At 46.4% G+C, this 19,295-nt stretch overlaps 1 protein-coding gene across 1 annotated transcript in view; it reads left to right on the top strand.

The window, feature by feature from the left end:
* Positions 1-7,951: 7,951 nt before the first annotated feature.
* The window catches only part of NGF (nerve growth factor), a 47,063-nt gene continuing 35,719 nt past the window's right edge, over positions 7,952-19,295 (top strand). The window contains exon 1 of the mRNA XM_024209234.2: positions 7,952-8,076. The gene's annotated coding sequence lies outside the window, so the exon portion shown is untranslated. The remainder of the gene's footprint in view (positions 8,077-19,295) is intronic.

Genomic DNA, 19,295 nt, shown 5'->3' with positions numbered 1-19,295 from the left:
ACGTCTTTTTATATCTGTTTCAAGGCTGCTCATAATGGTTTTTCAGATTTTCCAGTATAAAGATTTAATATGAGCAGTTTCTAGCTGAGCAATAAAAATTTTCACCACAAATATAGCCTCACACTTCTACAGTGAAATATGAACAGGAGGCCAAATCCGGACACCCATATCCAGGCAAAACTCCCACTGAATCAGATGGCTGTCCACCTGACTGCGGACTCAAGGATGACTTCAGCATTTCACCTGTGGTGAGTACCTTGTGTGGGAAATCACTTTTCTTTTGAAAAAAAAAACAAACCAAACGGAATCTGGCTCTGGGGACAGCAGTTCCTGTATCTTTTACTAAGCACTTTGTATTACAATTCCCTTAAGGATTTTACAACACTTTTACATTGACACCAACTATGTGGGGGCTCCACAATTGGAGTTTTCAGTGTGCCTGCCACCCTATGAAAGGAACAGTAAAGTTGTCTACTAATCTCATTAATACACCAAGATGTTTTTTGTAATAGGCTGGCAAGTGCTTATGTACACCATTTAAAGAGAATTAATTAATTTCTTCTGATGCCGAACAAGGAACTTTATTAGAATAAGAAAATAGTATCCCTAATTCTAGCCTAGCTCTGGCCTGGCCTACACTGAAATAGAATATCAGCATGGCCAAGGGTATGAAATCCCTGGCTGACGTAGTTATGCCAACAAACCCCCCCAGTGTAGATGCAACTATGTTGACAGAAGAGGGCTTCCGTCAAGATAACTAACTTTGTTTGGAGAGGTGGTGTTCAGAAAAAATACTTTCTTGCAGTGTAGGCTGCATCTTCACTACAAAGTTATGTTGCATAGTTATGCCATTATAATCTCCATAGTATAGACATACCCTCTGTTTCACTGTACAGCTTCTATCTAGAATCTTCCCTATCTCCCTCTTGCCTATACAGTTTCCTGAGATGGATTTAAAGAAACAACATGCCTCTCCTCACACCACTGCCATCTGCTGAATGGAATTAGAAGTGCTAAAACGTGTGATAATTCCTATACTACTAAAATGTGTAGCAGCCAAATGGCAGGGGACAATACGTTGGAGGAGGAAAAAATGGTTACTCACCTTCTCATAACTGTTGTTCTTCGAAATGTGTTGTTCATGTCCATTCCAATCAGGTGTGTGCGCACGCACGAGGGCCGGAAAATTTTTCCCTTAGCAGCATCCGTCAGGTCAGCCTGGGCGCCCCCTGGAGTCGCGCCCTCGTGGCACTTAATATATAGCCCTGCCGACCCGCCACCCCTTCAGTTCCTTCTTGCTGGCTACTCCAACAGAGGGGTAGAAGGGTGGGTATTGGAATGGACAACACCACCACATCTCGAAGAACAACAGTTACGAGAAGGTGAGTAACCGTTTTTCCTTCTTAGAGTGCTTGTTCATGTTGATTCCAATCAGGTGACTCCCAAGCAAATTTAGGACATGGGGTCGGAGCTGTCCAGTAACTGGAGAACTGCTCTACCAAAGGCTGCATCATCTCTGGCCTGCCTAGTAATTGCATAGTGTGGGGCGAAAGTGTGTATCGATGACCACGTCGCTGCTCTGCAAATTTCCTGGGTGGGGACTTGAGGCAGGAAAGCTGTTGATGAAGCTTGTGCCCTTGTAGAGTGCGCCGTTATCGGGGGCGCTGGGATCCCTGCTAGATTGTAGCACTCGGAAATGCAGGCCACAGTCCATGATGAAATGCGCTGTGTCGAAACAGGCTGGCCCTTCATCCTGTCCGCTACTGCGACAAAGAGCTGTACTGACTTCCTGAACGGTTTCGGCCTTTCGATGTAAAAGGCCAGCGCTCTGTGGATGTCGAGAGTGTGGAGCCTCTGCTCCCTGCTAGTCGCATGAGGCTTAGGGTAGAAAACCAGGAGGAAATGTCCTGGTTGATGTGGAACTGCGATACCACATTCGGGAGGAAAGCCGGATGGGGCCTGAGCTGAAACTTGTCCTTAAAAAACACTGTGTAGGGCGGCTCGGATGTTAGAGCCCTGAGCTCAGACACCCTCCAGGCTGAAGTTACTGCCACCAGGAATGTTACCTTGTAGGAGAGGTAGAGCAGGGAGCACATTACTAGAGGCTCGAAGGGATGCCCCATGAGCCTAGGGAGGACCAAGTTAAGGTCCCAAGCAGGAACCGGTTGGCGGACGTGCGGGTACACCTGTCGAGGCCCTTCAGGAAGCGACTGACCAGGGGGTTAGCGAAAACTGAGCGTCCCTGTACCCCCGGGTGGAAAGCCAAGATGGCAGCTAGATGCACTCTTATGGAAGACAAGGAGAGACCTTCTTGCTTTAGGTGGAAAAGGTAATCCAAAATCTGGGGCACTGAGGCTCTGGGGAAAAGTCATGCTGAGCTACCAGATTGAAAATCTCTTCCACTTCGCCAGGTATGTGGCCCTAGTGGAGGGTTTCCTACTACCCAAGAGAACCTGTCTGACTTGTTCTGAACAAAAGAGCCTGAACATATTCAGCCATGGAGCCTCCAGGCTGTGAGATGCAGTGACTGCAGGTTCGGGTGCTGGAGCTGCCCATGATCCTGCGTGAGAACATCTGGGAAGAACGGCAGGGTAATTGGGACTCCGACTGACATGTCTAGGAGAGACGTGTACCAATGCTGGTGGGGCCAGGCTGGCGCTATTAGAATGACCCGAGCCCGGTCTCTGCGGATCTTGAGCAGGACCTTGTGGACGAGCGGTATGGGTGGGAAGGCGTATAGAAGCAGTCCCCACCCAATGGAGGAGGAACATGTCCGCTGTGGAGCCCAGACTGTGATTCTGGAAGGAGCAGAACTGCTGACACTTCCTGTTGCGTCACGTGGCGAAGAGGTTGATTAGGAAGAGCGAAGATGCAACATCCAGGTGAAGGGACCACTCGTGGCTGTGAAAAGATCTGCTGAGGTGGTCCGCCAGCTCGTTCTAGACCCCTGGAAGGTATGACACCTTTAGATCGACTGAGTGCTCTATACATAACTTGAGGGCTTCCTGGCACAGGGGAGAGTAGCATGCACCCCCGTTTGTTGATATAGAACATCACGGTCGTATTGTCGGTCATGACCGATACACATTGGCCTGCTAGAGACGGGTGGAATGACTGACACGCTAGGCGTACCACCCTGAGCTCCCTGACATTGATATGAAACCTGAGATCTGTCTGTGACCAGAGGCCCTGCGTCCTGTGGTCCCCCAGATGAGCTCCCCACCCCAAGTCTGATGCATGCGTCACTAATGTCAGGGATGGTTGTGGGGCAGCGAAGGGGACTCCTGAGCACACCTGCTGAGCATCCATCCACCACAGGAGCAAGTCGAGGATAGGGCGAGGCAGGGTCACAGTCCTGTCCAAGCTGTCCCTGGCACATTCGGGAGGAAAGCCGGATGGGGCCTGAGCTGAACCGTATACTGACGCAAGCCACGACTGAAGCGGCCGAAACCTGAGTCTGGCATGCCAAACCACATACGTACAGGCCGCCATGTGGCCGAGAAGTTTGAGACAATTTCTCGCGGTGGTGGTGGGGAACTGCCTGAGTCCCTGGATCATGGTGTCGAGGGCCTGGAATCTCGCCTGCGGTGGGAATGCTCTGGCTTGGGTTGAGTCCAGAACTGCCCCTATGAACTCTATCCTCTGGACCGGGGACAGAGTCAATTTCGTTTCATTCAGCAGGAGGCCCAGATTCTTGAAGGTGGCTCTGATGAATGCCACCTGAGCTTCCACCTGAGCCCTGGATCGGCCTTTGATCAGCCAGTCGTCGAGGTATGGGAACACCTATATCTGATGTTTCCGCAGAAAGGCAGCGACGACTGCCATGCACTTGGTGAAGACTCGAGGTGCCGCTGACAGGCCAAAAGGGCAGATAGTAAATTGGTAATAGGAACCGTTTACCACAAACCTGAGGAACTTTCTGTGGTTGTGCGCAATCGCTATGTGAAAATATGCGTCCTTCAAGTCAAGGGCGGCATACCAGTCTGCTGGATCCAGTGAAGGAATAATGGAGGTCAGGGAGACCATGTGGAACCTGAGTTTCATCACAAACTTGTTGAGGTCGCGCAGGTCCAGGATAGGCCTGAGGCTGCCTTTGGCCTTCGGTATTAGGAAATAGCGGGAATAGAAACCCTCGCCCCTGTGTTCCAATGGAACCTCCTCCACCGCCCCAGTGCTAGGAGCGACTGCACCTCCTGAATGACAAGTTGCTTGTGAGAAGGATCCCTGAAGAGGAACAGGGAAGGGGGGTGGAAGAGCGGGAGGGCACAGAATTGGATGGAGTATTCCCTCTCTACCTTGCGAAGCACCTAGCAGTCCGAAGTTATACGGGACCATGCATGGTAGAAAGGGGATAGTCGGGAGGAAAAGGTAAGGCGGGGTGAATCCAGTCTCTGGTCTGGTGCGCCGTCCTCAACCACACCTTCAAAAGGCCGGTTTAGGGCCAGAGGGCATTTTGGGCTGGCCTTGATTAGCGGAGGGATGTTGCCTTCTCCTACCGCTCCCATTCCTCCAACTAGAATTGCCCTGCAGTTCTGCTGCTGGAACATTTGAGGAGGTTGTGGGTGGAAGTGTCTCTGCTGTGTGGCGGGGGTATGCAAGCCCAAGGATCTGAGGGTGGCTTGGGAATCTTTTAGGCTGTGGAGCCGTTTGTCCATCTTCTCTGAAAACAGAACCTCACCCTCAAACGGGAGGTCCTGAATGGTTTGTTGGACCTTGTAGGGTAACCCTGAGACTTGCAACCAGGCCCCCTGCCGCATAGCCACCCCCTGTTGCCATAACTCTTGTGGCAGCGTCGGCAGCATCTAAGGCTGCCTGCAGTGAAGCACAAGAGACTAAATTTCCCTTCTTCCACCAAGGCGGTGAACTCTGACCGAGAGTCCGAAGGGACGAGCTCCGTGAACTTAGCCATGGAAGCACAGGTATTATAAAAGTACCTGCTCACAATGGCCTGCTAGTTCACAATACAGTGTTGTAAACCACCAGTGGAGTAGATTTTTCTACCCATGAGGTCCAGGCGTTTAGCGTCCCTATTCTTTGGGGAAAGACCTTGGAAACCTTGTCTCTCCCGCTGGTTAGCTGCATCGACGACCAGCGAGTCCGGAGGCGGATGGGAGTAGAGATGCTCAAAGCCTCTGGAAGGGACAAAATACCGGCGCTCATTGCGTTTGGCAGTGGGTGGCAGGGATGCCGGCATCTGCCATAGAGTCTTGGTGGTGTCCACCACCGTCTTTATGAGGGGTAACGCTAACCGTGAAGGCCCCAAGGGTGATAGAATGTCCACCATGGGATCCTTGTCCTCAACCACCTCCTCGGCCTTGATGCCCAAACCTTGGGCAGCCCTGCGAAGCAACTGCTGTAGAACTCTGTTGTCCTCTAACACAGGAGCTATGGACATCCCTGCCAACGCTTCGTCCAGCAGTGAAGAGGAGGAAGCGTGTGCCAGTGGTGGAAGCTCCCTGCCATCTGCCCTGGACGGGTCACGTGACTCCCGGGGCAGCGTTGGAGGAGGTGGTGCCAATGTCGGTGCCGGGGCCATAGGCGTCGTAGTCAACGTCGGCATCAGTCTCACAGGAGGGAGTTGCACTGGCACGCTCAGAGGAGCCACCGGGGTCGGGGGGCCAGGTGCTTACATCGGCACCTGGGCTGTAGGTGCCTGCATCGAGGTCGATGTCAACAATGGTGCAGGCGTGGGAGATAGGTGTGTCGCCGTCGCGAAGGCCATTGCCGAAGTTGGAGCCGAACACGGCGCCGTAGGGGAATGGCGTTGGGACCGTAGGCGCCGGGTACGTATGCACAGCGGAAGGCGGCACAACAGTGGCAAAAGCAACTGAAGACGTTGCTGAGCATGGGCCCTGGGTTCCTCCCTGGCCCTGGCGATAAGCCCAGGGAGTCCAGAAGGGCCACTGAGGCGGGTTCTGCCACTGTGGAGGCCACGCCTGATGCTCCCTTCTGTCTCTGCCCAACCTCGCTCTACGGTTTCTGCTCCTACTTGAGCGATAGGAGTCAGGCTCCGACTCCAAGGTCTCAGACACTGAAGACCACGGAGGAGCCGATCCTTGGTGCCTCAAACGTTGAGAGCTCGGGGAGCGGGAAGGCTTTCTGTCGGAGCGTGTAGGTGCCGATGGACAAGGCGAAGGGGAGCGCCTCGACATCATAGCAGCTTTCCCTTGGAATGCACTGGAGGACGGGGCTCCGTCGGCACTGAGGGTTCCTCCCTGGCAGGCGAAAAAGGTGCCATCAGGTGGAGGAGATCTCTGGCAGCCTGGTATGCTTCTGGCGTGGACGGGAGCTGAAACTGCTGCATAGGCACCGAAGATAGAGGCGGAGCTGGACTCGACTGCCTCATCTAGACAGGAGTCGACACGGCCCCGGAAGGAGACGCCGAGGGGTCGCACTTCTCGAGGCTTAGCCAGAGGAGAACGGTCGTCTGGCTTTTTCTTCTTTTGAGTCACCGGCGAGTGGGAGCGGTGCCTACTATCGGATGAGCCCTGTGAGGAGCCGTGTTGGTGCCGAGCGTCCCTGGAGGAGTCCTTCCTCGGCGCTGAAGTCACCGGGGCGCTCCGCGTTGAGGACGCTGCCGTAGGGGTCAGGTCTCTCAAGTCCGGGTTGGAATGGGGGCGCAAGGCTGCCTCCGTGAGAATCACCTTCAGCTGCTGTTCCCATTCTTTAAGCGTTCTCGGGCGGAACTCGTGGCAGATCTTGCAACGATCTTTTTGATGAGTCACCCCCAGGTACCTAAGACACAACGAGTGCAGATCACTCTTAGGCATGCGCTTGGCGCAAGCCACGCAGTTCTTAAATCCCGGGGACTGCGGCATGCCATGGCGCCGGGGCTGGATTGGAGGGGACACCCCCCCACACTACTATACTAAACTTTAACTGGAGTACTACCAACAACTAACTATATACACAAAATAACGAAGAAACTTGCTGAGCAAGAGCTAAGGGAAGTTCCAGCCACCGTCACTGGTGGTAAGAAGGAACTGAAGGGATGGGTGGGTCAGCAGGGCTATATATTAGGCGCCATGAGGGCGCAACTCCAGGGGGCGCCCAGGCCAACCCGATGGGTGCTGCTAAGGGGAAAGTCTTCTGGCCATCGTGCACGTGCACACACCTGATTGGAATTGACATGAACAAGCACTTGAACATCCAAGTTCTATCCCTCCTGTCTCTGGGAAGCTCCAAGGGCCATTCCATGCAGCAGAATGGCAAATGCAGTCCTAAGTGGCCAAACCAGGGATTTGTTAAAAGATTCTTGGAGTGGGTTGATTTTTTCTGGGGTCTGTCTATAAACTCTTCTACAAGATTTTCCAGAGTTCCTCTTGCTGTCTTCTCTGTATGTCTCAGTATCCCTCCCAAAACACTGGTAACAGAATACTCAGTGCCTGAAACACTATTAATTTCTCAATGCATTTAATCCTTCTGCACATAAAGAATTAAGAGAAGCCTCCCTGTATCTCCCTTTAGTGTGCAATGTAATCTTGGCTTTTGTCCAGCAATATCCCGTGAGGAGGGACACTATGAGCCACTGCTATAAGGACCCATCCCACAGGGAGCTGGGATGGTCCCTCTACATACATGCAGCTCCTTTAAGACCAAGATCAGTGTATAGTGCAGGAGGCAGGAACTAAGATGCAGACCAGAAGCTAACATACATTTTAAAGTCACTGACTGTAGCCGAGAATAAAGTGTTAGATTTATGCAGTGGGGAGTCCCTGGCCTCACTTAATATGTATTGTGTATATTCCTACAGAGCCCGTGCACACACTTTGAAACTTCCACTGCACATCTGTGCATCTCTGCATGGATTTAGGCTCTGAGCCAAAGACTGGTTTCCTGAATCAATGCAGCTCTCTGATTTTCAGGCACTAGGACCCAGGGGGAGCTTGAATCTCATATGAGTCAGTGCTGCTCTCACCCCTCAGAGCAGTGAATAAGGCTGGAGAAGCAGAGTGTGTGTGAATGGCTCATCTGATTTGGGAAAGTGTCCACAAACTAGGATACTACAGTCTACGGAACAGCTTGGGCACCCCTTAGGATTCCATCTCCCAGTGGTGTTCAGGGTACAGCTCGGAGGTGAGTGACAACACTCTGATCAAAGGGCTTTCACAAAGCAATCACAATGGTTGTTGTAGAAGTTTGGGATTTTTATATTTAGCAAACATGGTTTTGGTGTACTCTGATCCTTATCCTCCTGGATGGGGGCAGTCCAGATGTGTTTGAAAGATGGATTATACTGGCTGTGACTAGAAAGTAACATTTATGCAAAAAGCCTGATATTTTTTCCCATATTTTGGTTGGTGTATTGAGACTTAAAATGGACCTAATATGGGTTGGATGTCATGCTTATCTGGAAGGCTTCAATAAGCGTTTGTGGCTAAGTTAAAAACCTGTGACATCCTTACAGAGCAGCCCAGTCTTAAACAAATACAAGGATTCTCTCTCATCTGTTTCCACCCTGTTAAATCAGACTAATTTAATGTTCACAGGTACCTCTAAGAAATCACCATTACCCTGCTCGTTTCAGGGAATTAGGCTCATTTAACATTAGCCACATTTTTCCTAAAACAATCCTACCTTAGGTTTCAGAGTAGCAGCCGTGTTAGTCTGTATCCGCAAAAAGAACAGGAGTACTTGTGGCACCTTAGAGACTAACAAATTTATTAGAGCATAAGCTTTCGTGGGCTACAACCCACTTCTTCGGATGCATCCTACCTTAGTTCAGAAAATGTTCATTATCAGAACTGAATTGTGGTGCAAGGCTGAGCAGAATTGATTCAAGGCTATCAGACATTGGCAGAAGCAGCAGTTCACCAGAGATACAAATTCTCTAGGTTCACATGGAAAAGCTTACAAACTCCTTGTTGTCTGCCTGCTGTGATAGGATGAAACTGTTTATTTATTTGTATTTGGTGATAAAGCTGTTTAGTGTCTCTTCTATATAAATCAGGGAGACAGAGATGGGGACCCGTCAGGAAAAGGGAAAGAATTGGGGAGCTCAGAACAAAATGTAACTTGATAAAGTTTGTGCACACTTTGGGGGTTTCTTCCTTCACTTTAAATTCTTATTATATGCTCCAGAACTTTTAGGGGAAAAAAATAGTAAGCTTGCTTGTCAGGCTGGTTTTTCCAAATTGCCACAACTTGGAAGTTGCTCTGTAACTGTTAGGAAAATAATTCATGGGTGTTCTCATGCCTTGAAGCATAGCACGGTAAAGCCTCTTGGGTAACTTTGATATAAGCTAAAACAAAATGCATGAGTTCTCCTCTGCACCTCAAGACAGTCATCTGAGGGTCCTGCCTAAGTGCACATTGGTTACAGTTCTGAGTTGCTGCATACATTACAGAAAGAAGTTCCTTTAAAACAACAACTCTGTCAACTGCTATGTCATGTGTGTCAAACTCGCAAGCTTGCTGTGGGGTCAGTACTTTCTCAAGAGGACTGCAACAATGGGATCAATGGCCAAATTAAATGGACTGTCCAAATGAGTAAGAGAAGCAGGATTTGGCCCTCAAATGCATGAGTCATTCTATAATAAATCTCAGCAGGATCTGGAGAGATCTTACAGCAAGATAGTAACTTTTCTGTTGAGTATATGCAAAGTAGTAGGAGTTATTCAACAACTTGAGAAATGCAGACAACTCACCCTAAAGGGATCTATCTATTTCACAATGTAATAGCAGAGGAAGTAGTGATGACTATATTGCTCATTACTTTCTCTGAGTGTTGCTACGCAGTGTTAATTTCTTCACTCAAAATTTAAGAATTCCTCTTCTCAGCTGTGTTCTTGGGCTTTCAGTTAAGAGTTACACAAAGCACAACGGCTTATTCCATCACATGTATTAAATAAAAACAGTTGCGACCCTAATTCATTACAGTCGTTACCCACTTGCTTTAAAATGTGCATCAAAAATTTGTGTTTAGAAAAACTGAACATGTTTTTGGAGGTCAGTGTTACGCTAACTGCCCTTCCTTTAAGGAGCAAATAGAAGAGATATGGCTGGGGCTCATGTAGGGACTGAAGCTGTGCAAAGTAAAGGCTGCAGCAGCGTATTAATGGGTAGATTAGATCGCAAAAGCTCATATATGACTCCACTTGCTTTGGTCATGTATATGATGCTCCCTTTTACTCTTAATTTGAATGTAAAGAAATAAAAATTTAAAAAACCATTTGAAAATCCTAATACATTTTAATGAACATTTCTTGCATTCTGACCACCTCTTCTAATTTAAATTATAAAGGCTATTCTTACATGTACTGGGGAATTATATACTTGTAGTTTTAAGGCAGTAATACAGTTTTGTAGTTATTTTAGGACCAACTCTGCCTACATTACTTATACTTGAAATAAAATCTGTAGTAGAAGATTGAAATTAAATCTCACCACCAATAAAATCAGTCCAATATTGGTGGAATTAGAGATTTGAGTGGCATTAAAATCTCTGCCCTACAAAAGCAAATGAAGACAGGATCTTTCAAATCATCTAAAGCAATGGTGACCTCTGCTGGCAATTGCCATCTCATCACCATGAGCGTAATGGGTTTATTTGATAAAATGTAGAAATTGCTCTAGATTTCATTAATGAACAGCTCTAGTGGTGTTTGCACATCTATGTGCGTGTATACATCTGTGATGAACAATAGAGCCCATTATACACATATCCCACTTCTGAAAACCAGGGACAGAGATGTTTCTCTAAGTTTCCTCCAGCAAGTCTTGCAATTCTGTGTTCAGTCCATTGTTGGGGAGTAATTTTAGCACTAACACTTTCGGGGGGAAATCTGCTGCCTGAACTGTCATCATTTGAGATGGAAATAGTTAACTTCACTATAGGCTAAATATTAAAAGATGCAATGGCCTGGAATTAATTCCCCAAGTGGAAGCAGAGTAAAAGCTCTGGCTCAGTGTCCTGTTGGATTTTCTGCTTATAATGAGATTGAAGGCACTGGGGACTGACACCCAGCCTGATCCACATGCAGATAGTAGGCCAGATTCTCAGCTAGATTGAATGGGTGACTTTAGTGTAAATACACCAATTTATACCAGCTGAAAATCTGGCCTCCTGAAGGAGCAGGAACTCATATAGGCAATGTAGACCACCCATAAGAATGGAAACATTCATCCACTAGCAAGAAGTAACTAAGGCAATGAACCAGAGAATACTCATGAGACTTGTGAAGGAGATGGGATCTACCTACTGAAGTGTTTTCTACACGGAAGACAGTTCATCGATTAGAAACATAAGATTTGGACTCCATAAGGGTCCCCGGCAAGAATGGCAACTTGTGGAACAGAAAAGAGCCAAATCATGCTGTGAAAAATATTTTCCTAAGTTAAGTGCCCTAAAAAATCATAAGTTTTAACTCTACCTTTTAAATTAACTCCTCTCCAAGTTCCTGTAAAAATAAAGCTCAGTAAAATCTACTTTTGGAACCTCAATCAATGGGAGTTAGGTGCCTAAATACCTTTAAAAAAATCAAGCCTCAATGCTTCATTACTTTTACAATAGGAATCAATGTAGTCAAACACTACAGAACCATTTCTGCTCTAGATATGGCTTCATAAAACCCATTAGCATGATTTGTGCACACACATTGAGAGCACATGGGCCTTATTCTCACTTGTACAAAGGCTTGTTTACACCATACTGACAGCAAAGAGAGGCTATAAAATGGGTGGAAATTACATTAAGGTCCTTTTACACTGCCAAAGTGCTGCAAAGAGGCCATAGGGTCTGAGTCTCATTTACCCTAAGTATTTTAACATGTAAAATACTGTGTGGTCTTGCAGAACACAAAGCTCACTTTTAAAAAAAAAAGTCTTTAATACAGGCTGTTATTTCATTGATGGTAAAATTATACCAACTGTATTTGGTTTGTTTAAAGCAGTGGTTCTCAAATTGGGGGTCAGGACCCATCAGGGGGTCACAAGGTTTCTACATGGGGGGTCATGAGCTGTCAGCCTCCACCCCAAACCCTGCTTTGTATCCAGCATTTATAATGGTATTAAATATAAATTTAAAACACTTTTTTATATAAGGGGGGGGTCGCACTCAGAGGCTTGCTATGTGAAAGGGGTCACCAGTACAAAAGTTTGAGAACTACTGGTTTAAAGACTAATGGCAAAGAAAAATGAATGATATAGGCAATGTGCATTCATTTATTCACTGTAAAAAGAGGTTCATACCAGGGCACCAAAAATATTTATTCAAGAGCAGGGAGGATGATGACTAAAGAACTGCAGAAAACTCCTAACAAAACTACATAATAGGTCAATTTGAGGGCAGCTGTAATTCAGGAGAGTCATGTTCAATGTTCTGCATGCTGGGAAAAAAAGGTTATCTGTATATAGTAATGAATTTTGTAAGTAAAGTCAAAGGAAGAATTTCATTGTCAGCATGGGATGCTCAAGACAGACATCTGCCAAATGTGCAACAAAAATAAGGAGATAAATAATAGCAAGGAAATAGTATAGAAAAGTTAATACAATCCTGCCGTGAATACTGCATCATAGCTGGAATATATGCAGCTGAAATAAAGGTCCAGAGAAAGGCAATGAAAATAATGGGGCTCTGGGTACAAGGGGATCTTCAGCATGAGGAGAAGAATATTCGAGGTGGTATGAGAGGCATGAAATGCTGAACAGACAAGGGTAAGTGGGCACTGTAATTAACTCTTTCCTGAAATACCAGAGTAAGAGAGCACTTGAAGCTCATAGATTCTAAGCCCAGAAGGGATCACTGTGATCATCTAGTCTGACCTCCTGTATAACAGAGGCCACACAACTTACCCAAAATAATTCTTTGAACTACAGCATCTCTTTAAAACAAAGAGAAACTAATCTTGATTTAAATATAGCCAGTGATAGAGAATCCATCAAGACCCTTGGTAAATTGTTCCAATGGTTAATTACTCTCACTGTTAACAATTTACATCTTATTTCCAGTCTGAATTTGCCTAGCTTAAACTTGCAGCCATTGGATCTTTTTATACCTTTGTCTGTTAGACTGAAGACCCCCCCCCCATTATTAAATATTTGTTCTCCATGAAGGTGCTTATAGATTGTGATCAAGATGCCCCTTAATGGTCTCTTTATTAAGCTGATTGAGATCCTGGAGCATAACTATAAGGCACGTTTTCTAATCCTTGAATCATTCTCATGGCTTTTCTCTTAACCTTGTCAAATGTATTAACATCCTTCTTGAATTGTACACACGAGAATGGACCGTGTATTCCGGCAGCAGTTGCATCAGTGCCAAATACAGAAGTAAAGTAACCTCTCTATGCCTACTTAAGAGTTCTGCTTTTACATCTGTAGCAGAGCCAAGTGGCCTTGTGCTCAGTGCACTTGGTTTCCAGTCTCTCACCTCCCAGCGGGAAGGGCCTTCAGTGGCTTATCCTCATTTCAGGGTTTTCAACATTCTTACTCTCTCCTTACTAGAGCGGGAGGTGGGGTGGAAATGGGGTTACACCCTCACAACACGGGCAGTTGGCAGGGGAGCATCACATGGTGCTCTACTCACCACTGAAGCGCCGCCTTCTAGCCATGGCTGGCGATTAGCTCGGACAGTCTTGCACCCCTTCCAGCGGGCGCTCACTCCATCTCTCTCTCCACCCCCCTCCTCAACTGCTCCCTTGGCCTTCCCACCTGGTCACTGTAATTTTCCCCTTCCGGGTGGGGGATGCAGTTGTGTACCAAAGTCTCTCTGTATCAGCTGTCCCAGGCAGTCTTCCAATTCACTGTTTCTCAATGGTGCCACTTCCCCAGTGGCTGATAGGGGAACCCAGGCCCACCCTTTTCTCTGGGTTCCAGCCCAGGGACCCTACAATCAGCAGCTAAGGTTTGCCCCACGCTTTGCTGCTGTTTCCCTGGACTGCTTCCTACATTACCTCTATCAGCCTCCTTCTCCACCCACCTCCAGGTACACTCTTCCCTGCAGGCCAAACTCCCTTTTCTTCCTCACCTCAGAGAGACTCCAGGCTGCCACCCTGTCTGCCTTCAGCTTCCCAGCTTTATACCAGCCCTGCCTGTTCCTGTCCAGGTGAGCTTCCTCCTTTAATTAATCCTCATTGCTCCCTAGCTCCTCCTCCAGGTGTAGCGTAGGCACTTAATTGGCCCACCTTAACCTCTTCAAGGCAGATGTGGGGTGAACACCCCATCACAGGGGGCCAGGGCCCTCCCACACCACTGACCTCTGACCCAGAGCCCCTTGAGAGGCAACAGTGTCAGGCACTCTGATGTGCCCACATGCTACCACCCATCTCCCCGACCAAGACAAGCAAGTCCAATATAGCAAAAAAAGAAGACACCTAAACCTTTAATCTCAGCTGGACTCATCTTCCTCACAGCGACACTTGTTCAGGAGACCTCACCATAAGCCTATCTTCCTCCCCTGTCTTTTCCTTTGTAAGGTTTCTCTCCAGGTGGAGCATGCTCTGCAGGCCTGGAGGGGTGGGGCAGGATCCAGTATGGTCCTTTGACCCCTTTGGGCCCAGAGAGGGGTTTGTACACCCCATCACAGCACCCAAGCATTAGCCCTTTTGGCCACAGTGTCACACTGCGAGTTCATATTAAAAAGCAAATATTTTGTCCATTTTAAATTAATACTTCCCCCCCCTCCCCCCCATATAGAGGCAAGTAGCTCAGGAATGTTCCAGAAAGGACTAAAGATTTATGTGAATACAAATAGCATCTCAGTTACTCTAGCTCAGATAAAAGTACAATTAAAATCTGGAAATACCAATGTTATGTTTCCTACAAGAAGCATAACGTAGCCACTTTCCATGTGAGTAGCATCTTATATTGCTATTACGATCTATGTTTTGTACTATATGGTATGTGCAAGTATGACCAAGTTACAACTGCAAGTTATGATGCGTTGTGCGTAAAGTGACATTATTGCAATGTCTGGTGGCTCCAGCTGTGCACGCATTGATGTGTGCCTGTAGCTGAAGTGCTCTGCCTCGGAACTTCCCTAAAGACAAGCGAAGCAACACATGTGTGGTATACGTAACTTTGACTCTTATACGTTAATTGGGAATGATTAATTCCTCTTACGCTTGTTTAACTCAGTAATAACTAATGAAGTAGAAATGTGAGAAGGAGCAGATTCTAAATGGTAGATCTTTAATAAAGTCCTCAGTAACCACAACTGCATTTGAAGTGGTTAATAGAGTTCAGCCCCTCAAAAGTGTCTAAATTATTTTAATATGTGAACAACTTTTTTCATACTTTGAGAATGCATAAAAGGTCACAGAATTATACTGAGCTCTCAAGGCACACACAAAAACCACCTTTATTCTAAGATCAAGCATGAGACTTTTGAGCCCAAAGGCTATGTTTTTCTGAGAGTTATAAGTACCTGAAGACAGGGGCTTATAATGAACGTGCCTGCTCAGCCATGCACAAGAGTCAATACACAGAATGTTATACTATATAGGAAGCCGTATACAAAGTCACTCCTGGGCATTAGATAAGGGTCAAATTTAGTGGAGGGACAAGGTGTGAGGCCATACTTTTTACTGGACCAACTTCTGTTGGTGAAGACAAGCTATCGAGCTTACACAGAGCTCTCTTCAGGTCCTATAAAGCTATTTGTGGTGAAAATTAAAGCTACCATATTGAGACCAGGGCCCTTTGTATTTCCAAATCTGGATGACATTTTGGTGGAGCAGAGTCCCAGATCAAAACTTTTGTACAAGATAGTTTGAAAAGCCTGAGTGAGCATATCAAGCTTCAGCAGTATCACTTTAAATCCCCTGCTTCAGTGTATGAGAAACCCTTTGGACTCTATCTCAAACACTGAGGAGAGAAATATTTACCTCCTAGCAAAGATCCTTTCTTCTTTTTCCAAGGATCCTGCATTTGCCATAAAGCCTCAAAGAGTTACTGTAAAGTGGTGCCCATTGGCAGAAGGCCATATCAACTCCTATCAAAGTCACATTCTCCATTACTGGGAACAGTTGTATTGCATGATTACATTTGGCATGATTACATACAGTGGAATCCTCTGGAAAAAAATTGTGTTATGGTTACAGTCTCCAATAAAAATCCAAAGAAGTTGCATGATACAGGCTCTGCAGCTTGTCAAACCCAAGGCATTCTCCTTGGATTGGCAACCCCCAACGTTATTTTCCTGGTGATATTCAGATGTTCCTGGCCTAGAACCCACTGATTGTAAAGTGGTACCTGCAACTTCTGATTCAGTCGATACGGTTATAGCTTTGCTCCGGAAGTTTCTAAAATTGAAAACTGAAGTTGGTCTATTGAAGCAAGACACGAGAAGTCATTCTTCCGCTCTACTCTGCTCTGGTTAGGCCTCAGCTGGAGTATTGGGTCCAGTTCTGGGCACCGCATTTCAAGAAAGATGTGGAGAAATTGGAAAGGGTCCAGAGAAGAGCAACAAGAATGATTAAAGGTCTTGAGAACATGACCTATGAAGGAAGGCTGAAAGAATTGGGTTTGTTTAGTTTGGAAAAGAGAAGACTGAGAGGGGACATGATAGCAGTTTTCAGGTATCTAAAAGGGTGTCATAAGGAGGAGGGAGAAAACTTGTTCACCTTAGCCTCTAAGGATAGAACAAGAAGCAATGGGCTTAAACTGCAGCAAGGGAGGTCTAGGTTGGACATTAGGAAAAAGTTCCTAACTGTCAGGGTGGTTAAACCCTGGAATAAACTGCCTAGGGAGGTTGTGGAATCTCCATCTCTGGAGATATTTAAGAGTAGGTTAGATAAATGTCTATCAGGGATGGTCTAGACAGTATTTGGTCCTGCCATGAGAGCAGGGGACTGGACTCGATGACCTCTCGAGGTCCCTTCCAGTCCTAGAATCTCTGAATCTCTGAATCTATGTATTCTAAAAGGACTCTTCCAAAAGATCATTCTTTAGATGTATAATCCTGTCTCCAAAATCTCATGTCCCTTGCCATGGTATATCATAACAATGTGCCAATAAAAGAGCAGATCCTGCTCCCACTGAATTAAGTAGCAAAACTCCCACTGATTTCAGTGGAAACTGTTTCAAGCATAAAGAGAAAAAATTGTCCACCCACAGGCGAGGTGATTTCTGGGGCTTTTTTTGGGGGGGGGGGGACAACTTGACTTGCCAACCCTCATCAAAACTATGACAATCAGCTATGATTCAAACATCAAATCCTTTCCAGAAATAATGGGATCATGATTCTCACTCTGGTGGCTGGTCGTTTATTTTCAATTGCTACATTTGTGAGAGGTGCTACAGGGTTGAAGTTGCTGGGATAAGCTTATTTAGAGATCGCTCCTATATAGTGGCTGCTTGGAAAACTAAGAAGATTAGACTGTTTGACAGTCTTTAGTCACACAGAGGAAGTTAGATTACCAATGTCAATGGGATGGGGATTATTTCTTTGATGATTTCCTATTACTCTGAGTATTTTTCTGGCTGTCAACTAATGTGGTTTTGCTAGTCTAAACATTATTTTTTATGATGTTTTACCACTCATTAATTTCACAATTTTTTCTCTAAGTGATCGAGTGTGTAATTGTGCCTCAGAACTCTTCCTGATTTTAACAGAGTTGTGTCTCATTCACCCATTTTCTTTATTTTGTTTTCAGTAGAGCCATATGAAATCTAAATAAAAAACAGAAAGTGTATTGAGTTCATCAGAAATCTTCCACATGAGGACTTGCCAACCACCCCATGTTACATGTTATCTTTGTTTCCTGGTTAAGCAGCTTTGGCTCAGAAGTGAGCACTTTTTTCTGTTTTGAAATTTACCCTTTATTATGAGAAGTGGCCATGTGTGGGATAGTTCACAGAAATATGAAAAAGCATGGCCACACTTCAGTGCCAATTAGTTTCAAAGAGATTTCTAGTAACTTCAAGGACAACTCAAATTGTGCATAATGCATCTTCATCTGGTCATCACTTCTGAAGGGGGTTGCTCTGGCAAGGTGCTGAGCCCTTTGGCCCCAAAGCCCCACAGCACATGCTTAACTTTAACCATATGAGGAGTCCCATTGACTCCAATGCTGAGCACCTTCCAGAATCAAACCCATAACTATGAAACAATGTAGCCATCAGTGATTAAACACTTTTCAATTCAGCCCTGATGTAAGCAATGCAACTCTGGTGGCTTTAGTGGAGGGATGAATCTGGCCCTTCAAATTTTTACAGAAGCAAAAAGGACTAAGTTTCTGTCATGCGGATGTCTGAAAGTGGATACTGAGGGTATGTCTACACTTACCAGGGATCGGCGCTGCAGCGATCGATGCACTGGGGGTCAATTTAGCGGGTCTAGTGAAGACCTGCTAAATCAACCGCAGATCGCTCTCCCGTTGACTCCGGTACTCCACCTGAACGAGACGCATAAGGCAAGTCGACAGGAGAGTTTCTCCCATCAACCCAGTGCGGTGTGGACACTGTAGTAAGTCAACCTAAGCTACGTCGACTCCAGCTACGGTATTCACATAGCTGGAGTTGCATAACTTAGGTCGACTTAACCCCGTAGTGTAGACCTGCCCTGAGATAGCTACATATCAAGGCTTAAAAAAATCCACCCATCAGTGGGCAGTTTTCCCAGGTAAACAGTATGGAAGCAGGCTGAGCCATACATTTATGGATATTAAACTTGTTTCTAGTTATTTTGGATGTGAAGAAAATCTTCTAAATGCAACTGATGCAGTGTTATATTTCTGAGTTTGCAGGCAGACTGCTCCAGTGCCTCCAGGGCCGGCGCTTCCACTAGGTGACCCTAGGCAGTCGCCTAGGGCGGCAGGATTTGGGGAACGGCATTTTGCTGCCCTTGGCGGAAATTCAGTGTCGGGGGGTCCTTCCGCTCCAGGTCTTCAGCGGAAATTCGGCGATGGGTCCTTCACTTGCTCCAGGACCTGCCGCTGAAGTGTCCCGAAGACGCGGAGCGGAAGGGACCCCCGCCGCCGAAGACCCCAGGCCCCCTGAATGCTCAGAGGAGGAGCGCTGCCGCCTAGGGTGGCAAAAACCCTGGCGCTGCTCCTGAGTGCCTCTGCTGCTGCTCAGAGCTTTCCAAATTCACTGTACCACCAGTTTCATATCTGCATCAACTAGGAAAATAAAGACCAATTTTTCAAAAGTAGTCCAAGTTTGGCTGCTTCCATTTTTAAATGTCCAATTTTATATACTTGGGACCTGATTTCCAGAGGTGTTGCGCACCAGAAATTCCCATGGACTCCATTTGGAGTTTTAGGCACTCAGCACCTCTGAAAGTCAGGCCCTAGATATGTAAAATTAGGCATTTAAAAATCAAGGCACCCAAAAGTAAAGGCCACATTTGAAAA

This window comes from Terrapene carolina, unplaced genomic scaffold, assembly GCF_002925995.2.
Source record: "Terrapene carolina triunguis isolate 2854851 unplaced genomic scaffold, T_m_triunguis-2.0 Scaffold926, whole genome shotgun sequence".
Classification (NCBI taxonomy): Eukaryota; Metazoa; Chordata; order Testudines; family Emydidae; genus Terrapene; species Terrapene triunguis.
The sequence above is the reverse complement of the archived record's forward strand: the minus strand, read 5'-3'. Positions and strand labels throughout refer to the sequence as shown.